The 24,753-nt window shown below is 37.3% G+C and overlaps 1 long non-coding RNA gene across 1 annotated transcript; it reads left to right on the top strand.

Annotated features, from left to right (window-relative positions):
* Positions 1-1,828: 1,828 nt before the first annotated feature.
* On the top strand, positions 1,829-6,633 carry LOC134762014 (uncharacterized). The gene is made up of 3 exons (XR_010141451.1): positions 1,829-1,953; positions 2,863-2,921; positions 4,223-6,633. It is a non-coding gene; the product is annotated as an uncharacterized LOC134762014 (long non-coding RNA).
* Positions 6,634-24,753: the final 18,120 nt, after the last annotated feature.

Here is a 24,753-nt window from a genome sequence, read left to right on the forward strand (position 1 = left end):
CAAGGGTAGCTATACTTAAACAAATAGACTTTAACTCGAAAACTAAGAAGAGACAAAAAGTCATTATGTAATGATAAACTGGTCAATTCATCAAGAGGATAAAACAACTGTAAATATACTATGCCCCTAACATTAAAGCCCCTAAATATATAAAGTAAATATTAACATATCTGAAGGGAGAAAGAGACAGAAATACAACAATTGTAGAGTACTTCGATACCCCACTTTCAACAATGTAGCTTATCCAGAGAGGAATTCTAAAAGGACATATTGGTCTCAAACTACACTTTAGACTAAATGAACCTGACAGACATATAAAAAATCTATTCATAGCAGCAGAATACACATTCAAGTACACATGAAACATTCTCCAGGATAGATTATGTGTTGGCAAAAAAACAAATCTTGAAGATTGTTAATCTTGATATTTAAGAAGATTGAAATCATACCAAATGTCTTTTCTGACTATGATGGTACAAAACTAGAAATCAACAAATAAGAAAAAAAACTGAAACATTCACAAATATGTGGAAATTAAACACCACACACCTCAAAAAATAAAGGCAGCAAAGAAGAAACTAGAGGAATAATTTTAAAAAAAATTGAGCCAAAACAAATGGAAACACAACATACTAAAACTTATGAGATACAGTAAAAACAGTTCTAAGATGGAAGTTTATAGTAACAAAGGCCTACATAAGGAAATATTATATAAAAAGATCACGAATAAATAACCTAATGCTACACCTCAAGGAGCTAGAATAAGATCAAACTAAGCCCAAAGTTATTAGAAGGAAGGAAAAAGTAAAAATCAGAGCAGAGATAAATAAAATAGTCTACGGACTATTGCTATGGTGATAGCACCCCAACTATCACTGTTTGTATTCTCTGCAAAGTTTTGGTTGTAAAATCAAGCTTCTATCTTGTTTTACATCCTGAGGGCATGACTTGTAACTCTGGTGGCAAGGCTTTGTTCAGCAAGCCTATCTTAGGGAATAACTTTCTTTATGGTTTGATGTCTGCATGTTTTCCTACCCCTGTCTCTTAAAGGGCTCCACCCAGCAGCTGGGTTTTCTTGTGCCTGTCTGTGCATGTTGTGTGTAATGTCTGTAAAAGAGCTCTAGTTAATTTGGCCTAAAGAAAGACAACTGCTTGCATCTAATATTTTTTAAAGGGAAGATAAAAGCTGTGGTACCTTTCTTTTCAGAAATAAAAGCAGTCTTCAATCTTGTTGGTAAAATGCATGTGTCATTAAAATGTAAATAGGTGAACTAAACTATGCAGTTCTGTTGCGAGATTTGCTAAATGTTTTGAGGTTACAAACTGCTTTTTGGGATTTGAGAACTATTTGACTTATGGGCTTCACAACTGCAAGGCCTGGGGACATATGGAACTAACCATACCCTTAATTAAGAAGGGAAACCTTGGCTGCACTTAGCACACAATTAAAACAACTTACCAGGTTTTGCATTAAAGCTAAAAATTGCTAAGAGTTACCATTATAACATGTAATTGAAACTACTGGAAATAGATTTACATGCAAGATACGTAAGAACGGTAAAATGTGTTTTTTAGTAAAAGGTTATAAGAAGGCATGGAAATATAAATTTTTGCCTAGTGTTAAAGGATTGTTTTGAGTTAGATAGGAAAAGCCAAAGTTTCAAACAAGCGGTGGAAGAACTGTGGAAATTAATCTTGCAGAAGAGGTTCTCTCTGCAAACATATTAACAAAATTCAAAAGGGTTATAAAAGGATTTTGCTTCTTTAAGACTTCTGAGTCATCATTTTGGCAAAATAAATGACTTACGGTAATCTGGAATTCTGTTTCATAATATCAAGTGCTTTAAACATATTTAACAGGCTTCCCAAATCAAACCCCAGTTTCAAAATTGTCTTTCCTGACGCCTGACATCAGATACTTCAGAGGACCCCTGGAATGTCCAGAAAAGAGAGGTAAACAGGATTATTTGACGTGTTTAGATACATGGGATTGACAAAATGATGTTCATTCTTCTTTAGGTTACATTTTTGGTGAATAAGGCTAATATATGTTCCAAAATTTATGAGAATTCTAATGTCTAAGTATATGCTATCAATCATAATTAAGGTTGTTATGTTAAGTTGTTGTAAACCACAGAGATGACCGAACTTCTTTTGTCAATTTTATTGCTAACTGTAACTACCCTGGACATTTTGCTATTCACAGACAATTGTTGTCTTGTTTGAATCCTTTTCAAAAGATGGTTCGTAATAAGCTATAGAAATTTAACAGGTCCTCTAAAATACAGGCTTCTGATAACTTTGGAAATTGTAACATTGGAATAAAGGAAAACATACAGGACTCATGAACAGCTGAAATGTTCATGAATATTAAGCAAAACAAGAGTTAACTAAATGGACTAAACTCAGGAAACTGAATGGAGCAAATCTTTCTGACTTTTGCTTGAAATATTGCTGATCCTTGTTATGTTTTTCAGAGTCAAAGAAACTTATTTTAAACAATTTATGGCCTTTAATTATTAAGATACACTCTTAGATCAAAATTTGGAGCATGTTTGTTTCTCTCTGCCTGCTTCCCTTAGAATTTGGAAAGTATCTGTGAGTATTCTTAACTTACAGCAATATAGTTGTTTGCATCAGTGCAATAAGAATCCATCTTTCTTTTGCAACAGAACGCAATTGGAAAAACTGGTCATTTCACCAAGGCTTTGAATGGAAGGGTATGCTTCCCTTTAAGGAGTCAATCTCGACTTGCAGAGCCAATAAAAGCCCAGTGGGGAGACTGGCCTCACAACTTTGTCTATGCAGTCCCTGCACAGGGTTCCTGATGTGTGGTCAGTAATGAATGTCACTTTCTAACAGGTCCAGGAGCTCCAAGTTTATCTTGGGACCTTATGAGGAGAGGATGACCCCACTCACAGGTATTTGGGGATACTAACCCATGGCTGGGCTCAGTTTTAAAATACCTTATCTGAGACTCCTTGTGGAACAAAGTTCCATCAAAGACAATCCAAAAGGCCTATGTAGAAATGATTATTCTTGCTGTACTTTATGCAAATAATCAGGCCAAGTATAAAACCAAAGTCTATTTTTCAAACAACTCAGTCCCATTATGATTTGTTTTTTTTAAACAAACATGAGGACTGGAGAGAGTAAAATTATATTCCAAACCTTCTCATACATTTGTCATTAAATTCTAAACTAACTAATTGTTTTTAAGTTTTCTCCTACATTTTAGACTAATCCTGCTTGTTCCTGTGAACCAACCAGCAATCTCTGGCTGGAGCTCAGAAAGAACAAAAGGGGATGGGTAATGCAGAAATCCTGATCAATATTCTAGTTCTGTGCAATTATCCTGCAAATCTTGCCAGGTGATGGAATAAATAGGGAATAAATAGGATCTCATCACTCAGAGGTTTCCTTTTGGGAAAGTAAGACCCAGGGAGCTAACCAAAGCCAGGCACCATGCACCCAAATCCTAGCAAGCATAACTACAGCTACCAGTTATCTGGGGGTGTCATAAGACATCCTTTCTCACCCTTGTTGGAGGAGGACTTAGTTCCACAGTTTCATCTTAGCATTTGGTTTATGATAAGGAGTCCATGCAACTTCCCCCAAGACACATTTTTGTCCTAGACTCAATTACAGGCTTTGGGTTAAAGCCCTAGAAAGAAAATTGGATATAAAGGATCCAGACGCAGACAACAACATAGGTTAAAAGGCACAGCACAGGTGAGCATGGCTGACTCCTGTTGATTAAGCCAACCCCAAACTTCCTGTTTCATGGATAAAGGCCACATTAATGAGGTCTAGGGCACTCCAAGGCTACTGACAGTAGCAGTGATAGAGGCATAGGTGAGAGCAGATAATTCCTATTCTCTAGGCCTTCCCTGCTTCATGTGTGCAAGCTGCTTTGGCACTCATGGTGGGACCTGCCTAGGTCACAGGGACTTGGAGATGCAAAGATGGAAGAGGAAAAGAGGACACTTTTCCTTTTCTCCCTCATGTACCCCAGGTATATGCCAGGAAGAAAAGGGAGCCAGGGATGCCTGCTCCCCTCTTTCTAGATGGGTAGCTATTAATCTTCAGTATGTACCCCTTTTGAATACATCCTGAACCCTGGGGACTCCCTTAAAAAAATGCCTTTTTGAGCTTACCCTTCCTATTGTTTGGTTTTGATACATGTTTTCTAATAACCCGGTTTGTCTGTTCTTGCCTTCAGGCCATCAAACTTCAAATGGTCATGCAACCGGAGCCTCTGACGATGGCCCCTTCTGCTGGGAACCCTTAAATAGGCCTCTGAGGAAGCTCTGACTGCCATTTCCCCAAAAGCTCTGACTGCCGTTTCCCTGTCAGCAGGAAGCAGTTAAGATTAGTCTCCATCCTTATCCTTATTCTAATGGCAGTTAGATATACTTTTTTAGAGCGGAGAATGAGACAGCCAGGTGGGAGGGGGTCCCTGGAAAAATTCTAACTGCACTGGGGTGGGGCCTCAGGAAGTTCACGCATTTTGCAGCAGGGAGGAGCCTGGCCCCTCCTCTTCCTGCATGGAAACTGGGATTCAAGCAAGGGCTCTGGCCTTGCAAAAGATCCCTGTTTCTCTCCTTCTTTTCCCTTTTCACCCAAAAAAACCCTGTCTTAATCACACTTCAAACCATTTGCTAGCCTAAATTTTCATGGTCATGGGACAGACAAGGACCCAGTCTTTAGCTGAACTAAGGAAATGTCCTGAAACAGTAATATGAATCTATACATGTGATAAATGACATAGAGCCATAGTGTACATATTGTGCCAATGTCAAATTCCTAATTTTGATATTGTGCTATAATTATGTAAGGTATAACCATTGGGGAAAACTGGCAAGGGGTACATGGATCCCCTCTGCCCTACCTTTGAAACTCCCTGTGAATCTATTCTTTTTTTTTTTTTTTAATTATACTTTAACTTTTAGGGTACATGTGCACAATGTGCAGGTTTGTTACATATGTATGCATGTGCCATGTTGGTGTGCTGCACCATTAACTCGTCATTTACATTAGGTATATCTCCTAATGCTTTCCCTCCCCGCTTCCCCCACCCCACAACATGCCTCGATGTGTGATGTTCCCCTTCCTGTGTCCAAGTGTTCCCATTGTTCAATTCCCACCTATGAGTGAGAACATGCAGTGTTTGGTTTTTTGTTCTTGTGATAGTTTGCTGAGAATAAAAAGGTAAAAAAGAATTCAGGTCAAAGTTACTTGTTCACAGTCTGTAGAGGAGATTCAGTTGATTCCTTGAGCAGCATCAGTAGCCTTGAACAACAGGACAGAGTCAATCTTATGAAGAGTGGCCTGAAAAGTTTCATCATATTGAATCTTCTCCTGCAGAATTCCTCTAATGAACTATTAAACTACAAGAGGATACATAGCAAAAGGCAGATTTCAAATATATTTTATAAGTTTGTTGTGAAGATAAAGACAAAATAATAAATGTAAAGCCTTTAAAAACTATTAAACCAAGTTTAGCAAACTTTTTTTTGTAAAGGAGAAGAGAGTAAATATTTTAAGATTTGTGGGCCATATGGTCTCTTTTGTAAATACTCAACTCTGTCATAGTCCAAAAGTAGCCACAGAGAATACGGAAAAGAAGGAGCATGGCTGTGTTGTGATTGAACTACAGTCATGCACCACATTACAAAGTTTTAGTCAACAACAGGCCACATATATGAGTGTTTACATAAGATCATAATAGATCTGAAAAATTCCTGTTGCCTAATGAGTCGTAGCCATCTTAACATTGTAGCACAATTCTTTACTCATGTGTTTGTTTTAATATTGGTGTAAATGTGAAAGGAAAATAAACCTGGGAGCCCCCAAATTACTAAGCCAAAGGGTGTCAGGCAAATCTGTCTCTCATTTTATTTTAAAATAACTACAAAGATTTTTTTTTTTAAGCTACATACCTCCCTCACAATTTGCCCACCACGAAATTCCTTGTGGGCCTCAAGGTCTTCACCCTGAAACAGTTCTGTTGAATTTCACCCTGGCAATGTAAACTGATAGCTTATCTTCTCAGGGGCAGGACAAAGGACAGACATAACTCAAAGTCATCTCTGCTCACCTGCATTATTGGATTGCTTCCTCTGCCCTATTGTTTATGTAAAAATGCAGATTCATTGAGTCAGACTAAGACACAAGTGACTATTCCTCTACTCTCCTCTTACATGCAAATTTTATATTCAGTGAAAGGCTGATTAAGGACCCAAAAAGACCTAAAAGAATGCAAACTTTTGTCTCTTATTTACCTATGACCTGGAAGCCCCAATTTCTAGTTGTCCCACCTTTCCAGACCAAACCAATGTACATCTTACACATATTGATTGAGGTCTCATGTCTCTCTAAAATGTATAAAGTCAAGCTGTGCCCTCAACACCTTGGGCACATGTTCTCAGGCTCTCCTGAGGGCTGTGTCATGGGCCATTGGTCACTCATCCTTGACTCAGAGTAAATCTCTTTAAATATTTTACAGAGTTTGACTCTTTTCATCAACATAAACAAACTCATTGTGCTGCCAGTTGTAAAAAGTATAGCACACGCAATTATGTACAGTACATAATACTTGATGACAATAAATGCCTATGTAAATGGTTTATGAATTTATTATACTATATTTTTATTGTTATTATAGAGTTTACTTCTTCTACTCACAGGGAAAAAAAAGTTAACTGTAAAACTGCTAAAAGTCGATCCTTCAAAAGGTATCATAGGAGGTGATAGCTCTATGTGCGTTATGCATGGAAGACCTTCTGGTGGGATAAGATGTGGAGGTGAAAAACTATGATACTGATGATCCTGAACATGTGTAGCCCTAGGCTAATGTGTGTGTTTGTGTCTCATGTTTAACAGAAAGTTTAAAAAGTGAAAAAAAAAATAAATATGTATATATATATATATACATTTGAGACAGAGTCTCACTCTGCCACCCAGGCTGGAGTGCCAGTAACATGATCTGGGCTTACTGCAGCCTTCACTTCCCGGGTTCCAGTGATTCTCCTGCCTCACCCTCCCAGGTAGCTGGGATTACAGGCGTGCGCAACCACACCTGGCTAATTTTTGTATTTTTAGTTGAGATAAGGTTTCACCATGTTGACCAGGCTGGTCTTGAACTCCTGGCCTCAGGTGATCCTCCCGCTTGAGCCTCCCAAAATGCTGGGATTACAGATGTGAAGCACTGTGCCCAGCCAATAAAATATTTTTAAAATAGAAAAATGCTTATAGAATATGAATATAAAGAAAATGTTTTGTACAGTTGCATGTGTTTGTGTTTTAACCTGTGTTAGTACAAGAGTCAAAAAGTTTCAAAAAACTAAAAAGTTTACAAAGTAAAAAAGCTACTGTTAGCTGAGGTTAGCTTATTATTGAAGAAATTTCTCTTTATAAACATAGAGTAGCCTAAGTACACAGTGTTTATAAAGTGTACAATAGAGTACAGTCATGCCCTAGGCCTTCACATTCACTCGCCACTCACTCACTGACTCACCGAGAGCAACTTCCACTCCTACAGGCTCCATTCATGGCAAGTACTCTATACAGATGTACCATTTTTTAACATCTTTTATACCATATTCTTACTCTACCTTTTCCATGTTTAGATACACACATACTTAACTTTTTGTTGCAATTGTCTGCAGCATTCAGAAGAGTAACATGTTGAACAGGTTTGTAGCCTAGGAGCAATAGGCTGTACCATGTAACCCAGGTGTGTAGTAGGCTGTACCCTCTATAGGTTTGTGTAAATACACTTAATGATGTTCACACAATGACAAAACCGCCTAACGATGCATTTCTCGATTGTATTCCCATCATTAAGCAACATATGACTGTACTTGCAAAAACAGATACAGGCCACATCTGGCCTGTAAACTGTAGTTTGCTGACTCCTGCTATAAAGCCCCTTATCTCATATAGATAATATAGAAGAGAAACAGGATTTCAGAGAGCTGGCTTCCACTTCTGTCACTGACCCTAATGGCTATGTTGTTTTAGACAATCTCCTTATCTCACTGCCTACCTGAACTATAGAAAGAAAAAGGTAAACACTAAGATCTCTTCCAAAGTCTAAAATCCTTAATCATTGATTACCCTAGATAATTCTCATAAAACCTCTTTTCTTAGGTTGTAGAACCTGGAAACAATTTCATCATCACAAACCCATTAAAGCTTATATTTAGCACATGGATCATTGCCATGGGATATTGACCAATGAATATGAATAAAATTTCTTTATTAGAAAGAAGAAGTTTATGCTAAAAGGAAAAACTAGTTGGAAAAACTTTAATGGTACGGCGAATTTATTTTTGGCATTTCATATTTTATCAAGCTCCCATATTATGTTGAATGTATCAAATGTACTCAAATCCTTTCTAATTTTTTAAATATTTCATTAAAATAAGTAGTTTATTAATGTGGCATCATTATTTCAAAGTTTTTACCCTACTTAATATAAAATATTATTTGGAAGAAGGAGTTAAAGTACTTAATGAAAATAAACTTATAAATAGTTAGAAAATCAAACGTGCTGTCAACTACTGCATTAGAGACAGTGGTGGTTGTTATAATGCTTAAGGACAGAAAAGCTAATAAAATAATTATAAATGTGTTGCATTTTTAATACACATTTAATAAAATTTATAAAAATTAAACTTTTGGAAATTTTTCTTAAATACAAACAAAAGAAAAATATAAAATAATGAGCATTCTATCACAGAGATAGATCAAGAAATACCTGATGAATGTTAAACATATTCTTTTATAAATGTGTACATTATATAAGGATTTGGATTTACCAAAGATAATTCCAGTTTTACAAGTTTATAAAGTTTTACAATTTATAAAGAATGTATAAATTCTACTTCTTGACTATGTTAACTGAAACACTTTTAAAATGTTCTATCTATCTGTAGTAGTGTCAACAATAAAAATGAAGTTAAAAATAAAAAAATGTTCTTTGTAGGCAGGATATGGTAGAGAAGAGTCAACAGGTGCTGAGACATGAATGAGAAAAATTTAAAACAATAGACTTTTTAATAAAATGTGAAGACATTTTTACAGATTTCCACAGATGAGGAACATTGCAAACCCAAAGTTCTGACTCACCTACATCATACAGTTGGTTATTGGCAGAGCTGAAGCTAAAGCTTGTGAGTGTTAGTTCCTATTCTTGGGTTATTTCTACTCTACCACTTTCAGCCTATGTGGTGAAAAGTAACATGAAAACAGTAAAATGGCAAAGCCTAAATGTGCTATAAGCTGGAAATCAAGGCTTTCTTTGAGACTACCACAGAACTAGTCAAAGCAGGCTGCCTGAAAGAGACGAAATGAAAGAAAGTATGGGAAAATGGGAAATCCAAATCATCCTAGGCAAAGAGAATATCTGGAATAATTACTTGAAACAACAACAAAAACTGTGTAAGAAGAGAGGACTGTTTTATATACTCTCTTGAGAGCAAAAGAAATATAAGAGGTCTTGTTCATTCATTCAGTCATCCAGCAAACACTCTTAGGACCTACTATGTGATATTTGCAGGTCTAAGTTCTGGGAAACCAATAGTAAACCAGAAATACTTTCTTACTAAGCAACAGAAAAATAACAAGAGCTATTTTAGAGAAGACAGAGTACTTGAGAGAAAGGTACATAGTCAAGGACTGGTAAAATAAGACTTGCTGAAGGAAGTGGTATTTATCTTAGCCAAAGGCTTGAGTTAGAGTCAGCCATTCAAAGAAGGACGAAAAGGGAATTCCAGGTGAGTAAATCTTTATTTGTTACCATCTCTGTTGACTTTACTGCAGACCCTGCAGGATTAGCAGATTTCATGACACCACTAGCCACCCCTTTATAAATTCTCTAGGCAGGCTTAGCCTCTATTCAAATCCAAATGTGCAGCCCCACAATCCTCTCCTCTATCTACATCCTCACATTTGGTGACTTTATCCAGATCACTGGCTATATCTCACCACTGAGCTATAAACCAGTGTGTCCAACCACATGTTTCTACTCTCTACCTGTTGGTTATTAGACATTTCAAACATAGAGTGGGTTGGCTGGGGTAGCTCTCCACATTTCTTCCATTTTTCTCCATAGAGTGTGTAAGCTCTCTTGGAACACACTAATATTAGCAAGAAGAGCCAAGGTTAGTGAAGACAGAAAGGGACAGGTATTTAAGCCAAACAACAAAAGATTAGCAATAATTAACTATGCATTGAAGGAGAAAAACAATATTCCAAGCCAATGAAGATCTTCTCTATTTTTAGCTTATGTTTTCTCCTAACAATGATTATCACTATAAAGCATAAGTGGTATTTATTTGATTCTTTCTTTTGTGTGTGTGTGTGTGTGTGTGTGTGTGTGTGTGTGTGTGTGTAGCCTAAATTCCTACAAAAAATAGACTATATCCATACTCAGTAATGAAGTAATCTTGAAAAAGAAACACTTATCAACCTGTATCACTAAGAGAATGTTAGTGATGCTAGTGAAGGCTCCAGGATAGCCATTAGTTTTATTTATTTATTTAATTAATTATTATACTTTAAGTTCTAGGGTACATGTGCACAATATGCAGGTTTGTTACATATGTATACATGTGCCATGTTGGTGTTCTGCACCTGTTAACTCATCATTTACATTAGGTATATCTCCTAATGCTAACCCCCCTCCCCCCACACCATAACAGGCCCCAGTGTGTGATGTTCCCCACACTGTGTCCAAGTGTTCTCATTGTTCAATTACCACCTATGAGCAAGAACATGCGGTGATTGGTTTTCTGTCCTTGTGATAGTTTGCTCAGAATGATGGTTTCTAGGACATGAACTCATCTTTTTTATGGCTGCATAGAATTTCATGGTGTATATATGCCACATTTTCTTAATCCAGTCTATCATTGATGGATATTTGGGTTGGTTCCAAGTCTTTGCTATTGTGAATAGTGCTGCAATAAACATACTGTGCATGTGTCTTTATAGCAGCATGATTTATAATCCTCTGGGTATGTGCTCAGTAATGGGATGGCTGGGTCAAATGGTATTTCTAGTTCTAGATCCTTGAGGAATCACCACACTCTCTTCCACAATGGTTGAACCAGTTTACAGTCCCACCAACAGTGTAAAAGTGTTCCTATTTCTCCACATCCTCTTCAGCACCTGTTGTTTCCTGACTTTTTAATGATCGGCATTCTAACTGGTGTGAGATGGTATCTCATTGTGGTTTTGATTTGCATTTCTCTGATGACCAGTAATGATGGGCATTTCTTCATGTGTCTGTTGGCTGCATAAATGTCTTCTTTTGAGAAGTGTCTGTTCATATCCTTTGCCCACTTTTTGATGGGGTTGTCTGATTTTTTCTTGTAAATTTGTTTAAGTTCTTTGTATATTCTGGATATTAGCCCTTTGTCAGATGGGTAGATTGTAAAAATTTTCTCCCATTCTGTAGGTTGCCTGTTCACTTGGATGGTAGTTTCTTTTGATGAGCAGAAGCTCTTCAGTTTAATTAAATCCCATTTGTCACTTTTGGCTTTTGTTGCCATTGCTTTTGGTGTTTTAGTCATGAAGTCCTTGCCCATGCCTATAGCCTGAATGATATTGCCTAGGTTTTCTTCTAGGGTTTTTGTGGTTTTGGATCTAACATTTAAGTCTTTAATCCATCTTGAATTAATTTTTGTATAAGCTGTAAGGAAGGGATCCAGTTTCAGCTTTCTACATATGGCTAGCCAGTTTTCCTAGCACCATTTATTAAATAGGGAATCCTTTTCCCATTGCTTGTTTTTGTCAGGTTTGTCAAAGATCAGATGGTTGTAGATGTGTGGTATTATATCCGAGGGCTCTATTCTGTTCCATTGGTCTATATCTCTGTTTTGGTACCAGTACCATGCTGTTTTGGTTACTGTAGCCTTGTAGTATAGTTTGAAGTCAGGTAGTGTGATGCCTCCAGCTTTGTTCTTTTGGCTTAGGATTGTCTTGGCAATGTGGGCTCCTTTTTGGTTCCATATGAACTTTAAAGTAGTTTTTTCCAATTCTGTGAAGTCATTGGTAGTTTGATGGGGATGGCATTGAATCTATAAATTACCTTGGGCAGTATGGCCATTTTCACAATATTGACTCTTCCTATCCATGAGCATGGAGTGTTCTTCCATTTGTTTGTGTCCTCTTTTATTTCGTTGAGCAGTGGTTTGTAGTTCTCCTTGAAGATGTCCTTCACATTCCTTGTAAGTTGGATTCCTGGGTATTTTATTCTCTTTGAAGCAATTGTGAATGGGAATTCACTCATGATTTGGCTCTCTGTTTGTCTGTTATTGGTGTATAGGAATGCTTGTGATTTTTGCACACTGATTTTGTATCCTGAGACTTTGCTGAAGTTGCTTATCAGCTTAAGGAGATTTTGGGCTGAGATGATGGGATTTTCTAAATATAGAATCATGTCATCTGCAAACACAATAATTTGACTTCCTCTTTTCCTAATTGAATACCCTTTCTTTCTTTCTCTTGCCTGATTGCCCTGGCTGGAACTTCCAACACTATGTTGAATAGGAGTGGTGAGAGAGGGCATCTTTGTCTTGTGCCGGTTTTCAAAGTGAACACTTCCAGTTTTTGCCCATTCAGTATGATATTGGCTGTGGGTTTGTCATAAATAGCTCTTACTATTTTGTGATACGTCCCATCAATACGTAGTTTATTGAGAGTTTTTAGCATGAAGGGCTGTTGAATTTTGTCGAAGGCTTTTTCTGCATCTATTGAGATACTCATGTGGTTTTTGTCATTGGTTCTGTTTATGTGATGGATTATGTTTATTGATTTGTATATGTTGAACCAGCCTTGCATCCCAGGGATGAAGCCAACTTGATCGTGGTGGATAAGCTTTATGATGTGCAGCTGGATTCGGTTTTATTGAGGATTTTTGCATCGATGTTCATCAGGGATATTGGTCTAAAATTCTCTTTTTTTGTGTGTGTCTCTGCCAGGCTTTGGTATTAGGGTGAAGTTGGCCTCATAAAATGAATCAGGGAGGATTGCCTCTTTTTCTATTGATTGGAATAGTTTCAGAAGGAATGGTACCAGCTCCTCTTTGTACCTCGGGTAGAATTCGGCTGTGAATCTGTCTGGTCCTGGAATTTTTTTGGTTGGTAGGCTATTAATTATTGCCTCAATTGGACTTAGTTTTGAATGGTTCTTCCACTCTGTTATCTGAATACACATAGCCAATAAAATCTCACAGCAATTTGAATGAATCATTATGAAAGCAAAAGACAACAAAATGGTTTGCTATTTTCTTTGAATTCCTAGGTATATGACCTTGTACTTCCGTCAAAATAATCGATTTGTTTTAACCTAACCACATCCTTCACTGACGGCATTTTGTTGCATATACAAAATACAATAATAAAAAGAGTGAGTAGTTCAACTGTAAGACTGATTTATAATGACAGTTTTTCAGATACAGAGGAAATGAAGAATTGAGCAGATTCTGTGAAGTGAAAATTCCCAATTATGTTGTTCCCTTGTATTAATTAAACAGGTGCTAGGTAGTTTTCAGAGTAGCACCTCTGAGACTTGTGTTATGCAGAATTACTTACAGTTGTTAAATATTATGCTCTTCTCAATGAAAGCACTAATACAAATCCTGATTGAGCATCTATTAGGTAGAAAGTACAGCGCCTCTTGGATTCCCTTGAGGAGATACTGACTAATCCTCAGGCAAATCTTCTATTTCCCCAAATCTTTGTTCGTTAACAAAAAAGTCCACTCTGGAGTCCTTCCAATGTTTATCAAATATGCTTCTGACAAACTTACTTTCTTTAAAAATCTTAGCCCATTTCACCACTACTGTCTTATTATATCATTTCCTTCAAGAAATACCTTCACTGGGTCCCACATACATAACAGAAATAGTCCATATTTTTAGCCTAATATTTACGGTCTTCCAAACATTGAACTAGCTCAACCATGCCCGTGGCTTAAACTATTGTTTGTGACCAAAACCTGCAGCTTTTGACAAAACTTCATATCTGAGCTCCAGAATCTAAGAACCTGATCAAGCTCTTTCTTTCTTTCTTTCTTTTTTTTTTTTTTTTTGAGGCGGAGTCTCGCTCTGTTACCCAGGCTGCAGTGCAGTGGTGCGATCTCGGCTCACTGCAAGCTCTGCCTCCCGGGTTCACGCCATTCTCCTGCTTCAGCCTCCCGAGTAGGTGGGGACTACAGGTGCCTGCCACCATGCCTGGCTAATTTTTTTGTATTTTTAGTAGAGATGGGGTTTCACCGTGTTAGCCAGGATGGTCTCGATCTCCTGACCTCGTGATCCGCCCACCTCGGCCTCCCAAAGTGCTAGGATTACAGGCGTGAGCCACCGCACCTGGCCGCTCTTTTCTTAAATATCTGGTGGAGGCCTCAAAATCAACATGTCTAAAACAGAACTCATCATCAGTAAAGCCATTCGTCCATTTACATTCTCTGCTTCTTTGAGTGGTTATCCAGTACCTCCAACCAGAAGTCAATAGCTTACCCTGGAGTCTTTTTTATCATTACCTTTCATATTCAGTTCATCAGGAAGTATGTCTAAAATCCTTCCATTCTTCCTGCGTGTTACCAACTGTGGTGCACAGTCTATGCCCTACCATATCTCATCTGAATAATTTATAATAGCTTCACTAATAGTTGCTTTTCTTCCAGCCATGCCTCCTTCCCAGTGAGATGGTTCGTACAATCATGGAATTTTATCTTTCTAATTCATACATTCGATCACATCACTATCATTTTCAAAGTTTCTTAATGGCTCACCATCACTCTAGAACATAATCTAAACTTCTTTGCATGGCTGACAAGACATTTTTTGGTCTGGCTTCTTGCCTCCTCTCCTGCCAGCCTTAACCTCTCTCCCATACTTCCCTAAACATTTTATTTTCCAGTTCTCATAAAATGCCTTTACTCATTCATATCTCCATGCTTGTGAACAATTACGTTCTTCTTTGCATAGTACCCTTTCTTGTCTATCCATCAAACTCTCATTTATAATTCAAGTCTATACTCAAATAGTATGCACTGTATAAACTTCCCCTGACTCCTGAGATCTTAGAATCTCCTTTCCCTTTATACATTAAATATATTTAAAATATAATAATTATATTTTTATAATGATATATGTTGTTTATGCAGTATATCTGTCTCCTACTAGGCTATGCATTCCTTGAATCCGGCTCTTTGCTTGTACAATTTTGTATCATCACTTAGGAACACAGTCAGACTCAGAACTTTTAAGAAATTGACTTGAGTGAATGAATTTTTCAGAATTTTTAAGAAATTGACTTGAGTGAATGAATGGATATATAAAAATAAGAGTGAGTTTGATTGAAAAAAGATAAAGAATTATTGTTATTTCAACAGCTTACCAGCACTAACGCTTATTATTCCAGTAGGCTAAGTTGTCTTGGAAAACTAATGTTTGAATCCTTCCTGTTAAGAGTTTTTAAAGTCAGTTTTATGGCATTTCTTGTAGAGACAGGCAGGGGTAACATGGGAAGAACAGAGGTACAAAAGGAAAATGAGTTTTTCTTTGATCACCACGAAAGTCCCTTACATTTCAATCATGCGTGTATCTCTGCCAAGGGTCAAGGTGAATGTCTGTTATTATTGATGAATTATTTTAGGTCATTTCTCAGTCACACCTACTGGCTGGATTTCATAAACAGTAAAAGAAAAGTTAGAATTAGATGAGGAAAATGACTAAGCAAATGTATATCCTCCTGTGAAGGTAAGAACCAACTCAGAGTTTGTAATGCATTAATTCCAAAATTGGAATGTTCCTTTTTCTGTTTTACTTAGAGACTTTCCCACTGCAGGCCCCAATTGAACTCTGGAAGACACAACAGTACAGAAGGTTTGAGAATAGATGCCAAACACACTGAGCCTTCTAAACTCACATGAACAACATCAAAAATAAAAATATGAAATAAAATAGAAAAAAAGAGGAAGTAACTAATACCCTTTATGTCACCAAGCTAGCAGGTCCATACTACATAAATTCAATGTATTTATTCAGCTTTCTAAAACTTACAACTTTTAAGACGTCACATGTCAAATCTGATACTGTAGTGGTAGAAGAGACCTAGACACTCTGTAGTGTGGTGCTTATCAGATCATAATCTCCCAATAATCTTTGGATTCTGAAGTGATGCCTCAGGGACTAAACTTGGGAGAGCAAGGACCAGCTTCCCTGCCGTATTTCAATTCAAGCAGCAATCTTTTTATCTGTTTCATTTGTTTGTTTAATAATGAAGTCCCATGCAAGATTTTATTTGGTGTTGATAAAATAATTCTTTATAAAAGTTAAAAATACTGTCATCTATTCTAAATTCCTTGATTTATAGACGAGGAATCCAAGGCTCAGAATGGCTGCATAATAACTCAAGTTGGTGTCAAATGAGTAGAACCTGCCCAGGTCTTCTAATGCTCATTATAATGGCAATGGTATACCTGGGCTTGAGTTTTAGAGCCCAAGTACCTGGATTCAAATTACCACTGTCACCTGATTTTGGGCAATTTATTTATCCTTTTTGGGTATCAGTCTTCATCTGAAAAATGGGGTTCATATTGGTACATACCTCATAGAGTTGTTTTAAGGAGTAAAGGGGTTAATATAAAGAGTCTAATACATAGTAAGCACTCAAAAATATCACCGTAACTGTAATATAACTATTATTCTGTTTTACCAAACTGAAAAACTTCAGGGTTAGGCAGTGTGTTCATTTCTATACAATGTTGTTGTATGGTTGCTACAGTAAATTACCACCAACTTAGTGGCTTAAAATAACACAAATTTATTATCTTAAAGTTATTGCAGTGAGAAGTCCAAAATGGGTCTCACTGGGCTAAAAGCTAGATGCCCGCTGAGCTGATTTCCTTCTGCAGGCTCTAGGGGAGAATCTCTTCCCTTGACTTTTCCAGTCACCTGCATTCCTTGGCTGTGGCCCCTTTGCCCATCTTTAAAACCAGCAGTGTAGCACTATTCAGAATCTGACTCTGACTCTCACGCTCCTGCCTCCTTTCAATGCTTTCACTTACAAACACCCTTTGTGATTGCATTGGTCTCACCCAGATAATTCAGGATAATCTCCCTATGTCAAAATCCTTAACTTAATAAATCTGCAAGACCCTGTTGCCATGTAAGGTAATATATTTATATAGATATATTTGAAGAATCATTTTTCTAAGTTTTGCATAATGTAAATATGCAAAACAGCTTTGTATAAGAAGAGGGAGTGGTGTATACTGCATAAACCTTGCCTAAAGGCAATTGTGTGTGTACACACATAAACACAGAATATATGTATTTCATATAAATGTATGTGTGTGTGTGTGTGTGTACACAGTTGCCTTTATATATATCTCTTTGTATATAATACTAGGCTAGTCAAACTAATATATCCTAGACTTGATTTGGCTGAGGAATCTGGTTTGGGATCCTTGCCCTATGTCATTCCATTATGTGGTTAGACCAGGTCTATGTAATTTAAAGCAAAGAGGAAAGGTGGTGATTGCCTGAGTCTCTGCCCTGTAAGCATCCTAGATAATTCCAGATATTTTTTCAGAGTGAAACAAAGTGATAAATGTTCTCCCAAATTCATGCAGTCTGCTTCCTACATGCTTTAAATACCTGGATGTGGGAAATGACCCAGTTTTTATCTACCTTTATTGACTGTTTCAAATTAAACTCTTTAGCAGTCAACAACAACAGGAGTCACATCAACAGCTGCTTCATCCTACACTCTGATTTTATGTCTCTCTTTTAGCCATTACACCTGGTTGACTTGGAAATCCTCCAGGGACAACATCTGTTATCGCTGTCTCCCTTGAAATTCAGGCCCATGGTTGTTTAACTGCAAATGTGGAAGAAAATCCAAACTGTACTTGTTTCTGTTGTCTCACGGCTTTGTCACCATATGTCAAATCAAATTACATTTCACAGTTGGCAGTTGAAAGAAATGAAGAAATAGTCAATACAAAGATACCTTTTTTGACCATTAGAGAACACAAATATAAAACCTGTTGACTTATCTCCTTTACAAGAGGACCACAAAAAGTTCATGAAAAAATTGAATTAAAAGATAAGAATTTTAAATACAAACTTTATTTCTCAACATAATCTCCATCAAGTTCAAGACACTTTTGTGAGCAATGATGTCACCCATTTAGTCTATGCCTAAAGGACTGAGAGTGTTCGGAATTGAAGCATGCCAGTTCAGTTGTTTTTACGTTATTAATGGAAGAAAAAATGGGTGCCATTTAAAGGATTTTTTAGTATTAGGAAACAAAAAGGAGTCAGAAGGAGCAAAATCAGAACTGTAAAGTGGATGCCTAATGATTTCACATCAAAACTCTTGCAAAATTGCCCTTGTTTGTTGAAAGGAATCAGCAGGAACATTGTTGTGGTGGTGAAGGATGCTCTAATGAAGCTTTCCCAGGCATTTTTCTGCTATAGTTATGGCTTCCTCAAAACACTCTTAAAATAAGTAAATATTATTATTCTTTAGCCCTTGATATGGTTTTGGCTGTGTCTCTACCCAAATATTATCTTGAACTGTAGTTCCCATAATCTCCATTTGTGTCATGGGAGAGACCCAGGGGGAGGTAATGGAATCAGGGGGGTGGCTATCTCCATGCTGTTTATGTGATAATGAGTGAGTTCTTACAAGATATGATGGTTTTATAAGGGTTTTCCCCCTCACTTCACTCTGTACTTCTCCTTGCTGCCACCATGTGATAAAGGACATGTTTGCTTCCCTTTCCACCATGATTATATGTTTCCTGAGGCTTCCCTAGCCCTTCGAACTGTGAGTCAATTAAACCTGTTTCCTGTATAAATTACCCAGTCTTGGGTATGTTCTTATAGCAGTGTGAGAATGGACTAATACAGCCCTTTAAAAAGTCAACAAGCAAAATACTTTGAACATCCCCAAAAACTGTTGCCATAACCATTGCTCTTAATTGGTCTGTTTGTGTTTGATTCGACCACGCCCACCTCTTGGAGGCCATTGCTTTGATTGTGCTTGGTATTTAGAATTGTACTGGTCAAGACATGTTTTATTTCTTGTTACAATTCTTTGAAGATATGCTTCAGGATCTTGATCCCACTTACTTAAAATTTCCATTGAAAGCTCTGTTCTTTTCTGCAGCTGATCTAGGCACAACAGTTTTGACATCCATTGAGTGAAAAGTTTGCTTAACTTTAATTTTTTAGTCAGACTGCATAAGCTGAATCAATTGAAATACCTCTGATGTTGGCTATTGCTTATGCTATTAATTATCAGTCCTTTTCAATTAGGACACAAACAAGATTAATTTTTTCTTTGCAAATCAATAGGGTTGGTCTGTCCCTGCAGGCTTCATCTTCAACATTGTCTCATCCCATCTTAAAATGAATTATCTATTTGTAAACTGTTGGTTTCTTTGGGGAATTGTCCCTATAAACTTTTTGTAAGCATCAATGATTTCCCCATTCTTTCCACTCAAGCTTCACTATAAGTTTGATGTTTGTTTTGCTTCAATTTCAGCAGAATTCATGTTGCCCTGATAAGGGCTCTTTATGAACTGATATCCTTCGTAGTACCTCAAACTAGCTACTATTTACACATGTTATAACAAGTTAGTACAAGTTTATTTTGATGCAAAAATTTTGAAATCCATGCATAATTTTTTCATGTTATGCATTTTCTGTAAGCTTTTTGAAGACCCCTTATATTTGGTATGATTGTTATCATTGCCAATGTGGAAATCAGCTTTTTTAAATGGTTATCAGAAACCTCGTCTGAGCTCACAATTCAGTTCCTAAAATGTAGATTAGTCTTCATAAATAGAAGTGAGTGAGCAGCATGCAAGGCAAGGCAACCAAGTGTCCTTGAGGTGCTGACACTGAAGGAAGGGTGAGGAAGAAATAACAAGTAGGGAGAAGGGAAATGAAAAACAGAAAATGAAGTTGTCATGTGTCCATATGTATGGTATGGTGGGTATTCATAATGGTCAAAAGTCTTATATAAAAGAAGGAAAAGATTTGTCCTAGGCCATGTCTGGCTACTAAATATTAATAGGTAAAGACCTACTAACAGTTAAAGGTAAAAGAATCTGAAGCCTGTGGAAGTCATTACTTCACTGACTGTGAGTTTATGAGCCATTGTTTATCCAACAGATAAAAGGAAACAACTTTTGCCAAATGCCGTATTTTTAGAAAAGAAGCAAACTCTTAAGTCTTACTCCACTGAATCAGTTCTTTTGTCACTAAAGATATATTGACATGGCCACTAAAACCAGTGGAAAGATACTGGTATAAATGAGGGTGCAATTGTTGTTTTATTAACTCTCAGCATATACATTTGCTATTGCTGCTATTACAAATTACCACAAACTTAGTGACTTAAAACAATATAAAAATCTATAGTTTCAGAGGTCAGAAATCTGAAAGTAGTCTTAGGGAGTTAAAATCAAAGTGTTTGCAATCCTGCATTCCATCTGGAGGCACTAGGGGAGATCTATTTCCTTGTCTTTTCCATTTTTTATGGGCTACTAGCATTCCGTGGCTTGTGGCTCCTTCCTCTGTCTTCAAAGCATATCATTTCAACTTCTGCCTTGGTTGTTACCTTTCCTCTTTCTGACTTAGACCATCTTGACACCAGGGGTCTAAGGACCCCTGAGATTACATTGGACCAACCTAGATAATCCAGGACAATCTCTTTATATCAAGAGCCTTTACATAATCACATCTGCAAAGTTCTTTGTGCCAGGTGAGGTGATATGTTAACAGGTACTAAGGATTAGGACATGAACATCTTTAGGGGGCTATTATTCTGCCTATCATAGATCCACTTGTCAATAAAGACCTTATTTAGAATTTACAAACTCAAGTGCCAACAGAAGATAGACAAGTAATAGAAGTGAATGAGAAAAACCAAGGAGTGGTGGAAACTGAGGTAAATTAGAGAGTGAATAGCATTCTAAAGCATTCACAATTTTAATAACATATGTAGTTGCCATGTGGACAAAAAAAAATTGTCCCTGGTTCATGCCTACCTATTTGCAACCTTTATTTTAAACCAAATATTTGCTCTGAATGAGCCTCCGCTGCCATTATAAAGTGAGACACTTTCTGTTAAAATGTCAACATGCACTCTGCAGCCAATTACACACTTATATATATATATAGAAAAGGTTAAAATACAAGAATGCAGTAAAAAATAACCAGAATGTGATTTAGAGGCATGTGTTAACTGAAAGACCCACCAAGAACTAATTGGAAGGAAAAGGCCAGTAAGGAAATTGACCATTACAGGAAATACAGGATAAATTTTTTTAAAGATGGTGATTCTGCTCCCAGCAGGCTCAGAAAGACTTCTCTGATTTAGAGGCAAATAAGAGCCAGCTAAGTAGTCTGCAAGGATTAATGACCCATACATTTTTGTAAACAGCAACTGTGACAGTCTAACACAAGTTCCAAAGACACAGGCAAGGGGATTAGCAAAGTCATGTTTCTGATGGACTTTCTCTTGGGTTTCTGTTAATCCACGAGGTTTGATATGTGTTGTGAGTAAGAGAAAGGAGCTGAACATAACATTTTAAAGATCTATTGAGTATTTGGCCACAATAAGGACTAAATCATCATCATTTTAAAAGTCCCAGGTTAGCAGACATACTCTGAGGCCTGCATCACAATCAGAACATATATCAGATCTTATAAACATTTAGATCAAAGATTAAGATTATAAAGAAAAATTTCCAGGAAATTCAGTGTCCATGTCCACATACACAGTATTTTTTTTTATGTGTAGTGGGGACGAATTAAAAGATATATAGTCAATGAAGGAAGACAACTGTGGCAGCTCATGCGCCAGGAGAGCAGAAGAATCAATTAAAATTCGTGTGAGAAAGGTGACATGTTATTTTATTCAAAACCAAAACAAACAAACATGAACTTTTGCTTATGCAAGAGAAAGCTCTACGCTTATATCTAGGAGAAAGGAGTTGAAACAAAGAAAGCTGAATTTATTTTCACACAAACAAAAGGTCTTTTTCACTCTTTGTATGTCTCTCTCTCTCTCTTCTATTTTTCTTTTCTTTCTCTCTCTCCTTTTCTCTGTGTGTGTGTGTGTTGTTTGTGTGGAGAGAGAGAAAGACAGACACAATGAGAGAGACAGAATTAGAGAGAGATAGAGAAACTGTTTTATTGAATGATCTGTGCTCAGTAAAGGTGAAAATATAAATTAGCATTTTGTTGTTGTTCTATGCCACTGCCTTCCGATAAGTTTTGTCAATCATTTTCTTGCCTCTGGATGAAATCTCAGAAGCATAAAATAGCATTATCCATCACTCTCATATATAAGTGAATGGTCTCTTTTGATACAAAATGCCCAGTTTAGGCCAGACTAATATCGAAGCCTTATTCTCCTATATAAGTCAAACCTTCTTCCCGGTCATCTTGCATCTTGGGCCTGATTTAGACTTGGAGATATGCAGTAGAGATGAAGTGCTTAATCAGCTTCTGAGCTTTGCTCTTATTTTCCTTTCTTTCTACTCTCTAGGCTGTCTCTGTTTTTTCCAGAGATAGAGAGGACGATGGGAGAAGAGAGATGAGGCAGAAAGTTTTTATTTAACTGATATGGTTGTCCCTGACATTGGCGGCCACCAAAAGTGCTCTTCCTTCTCTCTTCCTCTCTCTTTCTCTGTCTGTCTCTTTGTCCCTCCTTCTCTTTCTCTTTCATGAGGGCCGTCATGGGGTCTTCAGAAACCTTCATTACTATGGGTCTCTCCCCTGCTATTCACTTGTCATGAGACATGTCACCTCTGCCACTTCTAGATGGTTATTCATGATGCTTCCCTAAGTCCCAGCATCTAGTGGTCCATCTCACACATACTTCCTCTCATGGGATCACCAGGTCCTCTCAGGCTATCCTTTAGGGCAGACTCTTTCAAGATGGCCTAATTTCAGCTCCTACATTAGTTTACATCTGATCCACATCTAGAAGCGCAGGCCATTTTGAATTCAGCCCTGTACCTTTTCTTTCTTGCTACAAATGGTTCCCTTTAGGTTCTTTCCTATATAAATTGTAGGTGTAAATCAGGTTCCTAAGTATCAGTGAGCACAGGCCAAGCTTGCCAGTGAGTTTCTGGAAGCATCCCTCAGCACATGTGAAGTGAGAGTTAAAGACCTCTCTCCTCTGTTCTTTTATCCTCTCCTGTGGTCACATACAATCTTAATATATTTTGTTTCAGATGATCTAGCAGCTATGATAGTCAGTGTTGAATTCTCTCCTGGAACTTCTAGATAGAGGGAAAAGCCATAGTTGATATCCTGTTACATAGATAGGTAGTTTGATAGATGATAGAGAGATAAAAATATAGAGATAGAGACGTCCAGGTTTGGTGAGCTGTCTGAGAAATAATAAATTGGAGCCCAATAATTCAAGGAAGAGATGAGAAGGTAGAGTAGTAGATTCCAACAAGAAAACAACAGATTGGTACTAAGAAAAGAGCTGATTAATAATAGTGTGGAGGCAAGAAACTTAGGATAGTGATGACTGGTGTTTAATTTTTAGTTACTTTTGGATCTGGGTAGAAACGCCCTTCATTATCCCCCAAATCTTCAGGACAGTCTGTCACCAATTCTATAACCACACTAGCATTGACTTAATGCAGTACTGCTTTGGATAATTAAAAAAAAAGGCATTTTCATTTTTATATAGGAGAAGGAACAAGAAAGAGTTGGAGCAGGCAGTGCCCAATGAGGTAATGGTGAGAGGTTCTCAATGACTCATTGAAAGTAAGAAGTTACAGGCAACTTTAAGTCAGTGTTAGCCCCTCTTCTTGAAAACCTGCAAAAATATCAAGAGTCTTGGACTTCTGGTTATTTCAGTTGGAAGCTTGAATTAGTTCTCATAAATTTCAAACAAGGTGGTGACTCCGGAAGGCTGGAGAACTTGGAGGTGTTCAGGATACATATGACTAATACAGTATCCCTTGTTTCTTAAGCCTTCTAATGTAAATCTGTGGTTCGAGTATCTGATCAAACTTCAAAATCTTCCATAATTATTGAAAAATGGAAATAAGACAACACAGAAACATTCTAAAGATTTAAATCCCTAGAATAATCCAAGTATGAACTATACATTATTATTACAAGTCGCATATTTCATTAAAAGTGAGAGAGTTTTGAGACTTTGAGCAATTTTCCCTGCTGTTTGAGCCTCTGTGATTTTAGTGTTTTGTTCCTTGACCCCTTCACTTCATTGCTGCAAGTTTCCTTACCCAAAGCACATGCTGTCAATCTCATTTTTTCGATGAGGAAGGGATTATTACTAGACAAAAGCAAAGGGCAGGACAATAATTTGTTTTCCCAGTACTCCAGAAGTCTCTCACATAGGTCCTGCTTTAAGCTAACGGGCAGTGTGCAGAGCCAAGTTTAATCCCGTTATGATGCCAGAGCAGACTGTGCTGGGCTGAGCTGCAGGCTTTGATCCCTGTAGGCCAAGCTCTTATACCTTCTGTGGTGTTATTATATATATATATGTATGTGTGTGTGTGTGTGTATATATATATATATATGTTTTCATCCACAGTTCCTGAGTCATAGCTACCATAGCCCTTGTTACAGTCTTTTGTTATTAGGTTGGGTGTGTTAGGCCTCAGGGGTAGGACTCAGGAAACAGAATCTCTTTGACCTTCTCCTGTCCTCCTTTCACCTGCCCAAAG

This window comes from Pongo abelii, chromosome 8, assembly GCF_028885655.2.
Source record: "Pongo abelii isolate AG06213 chromosome 8, NHGRI_mPonAbe1-v2.0_pri, whole genome shotgun sequence".
Taxonomy (NCBI): domain Eukaryota; kingdom Metazoa; phylum Chordata; class Mammalia; order Primates; family Hominidae; genus Pongo; species Pongo abelii.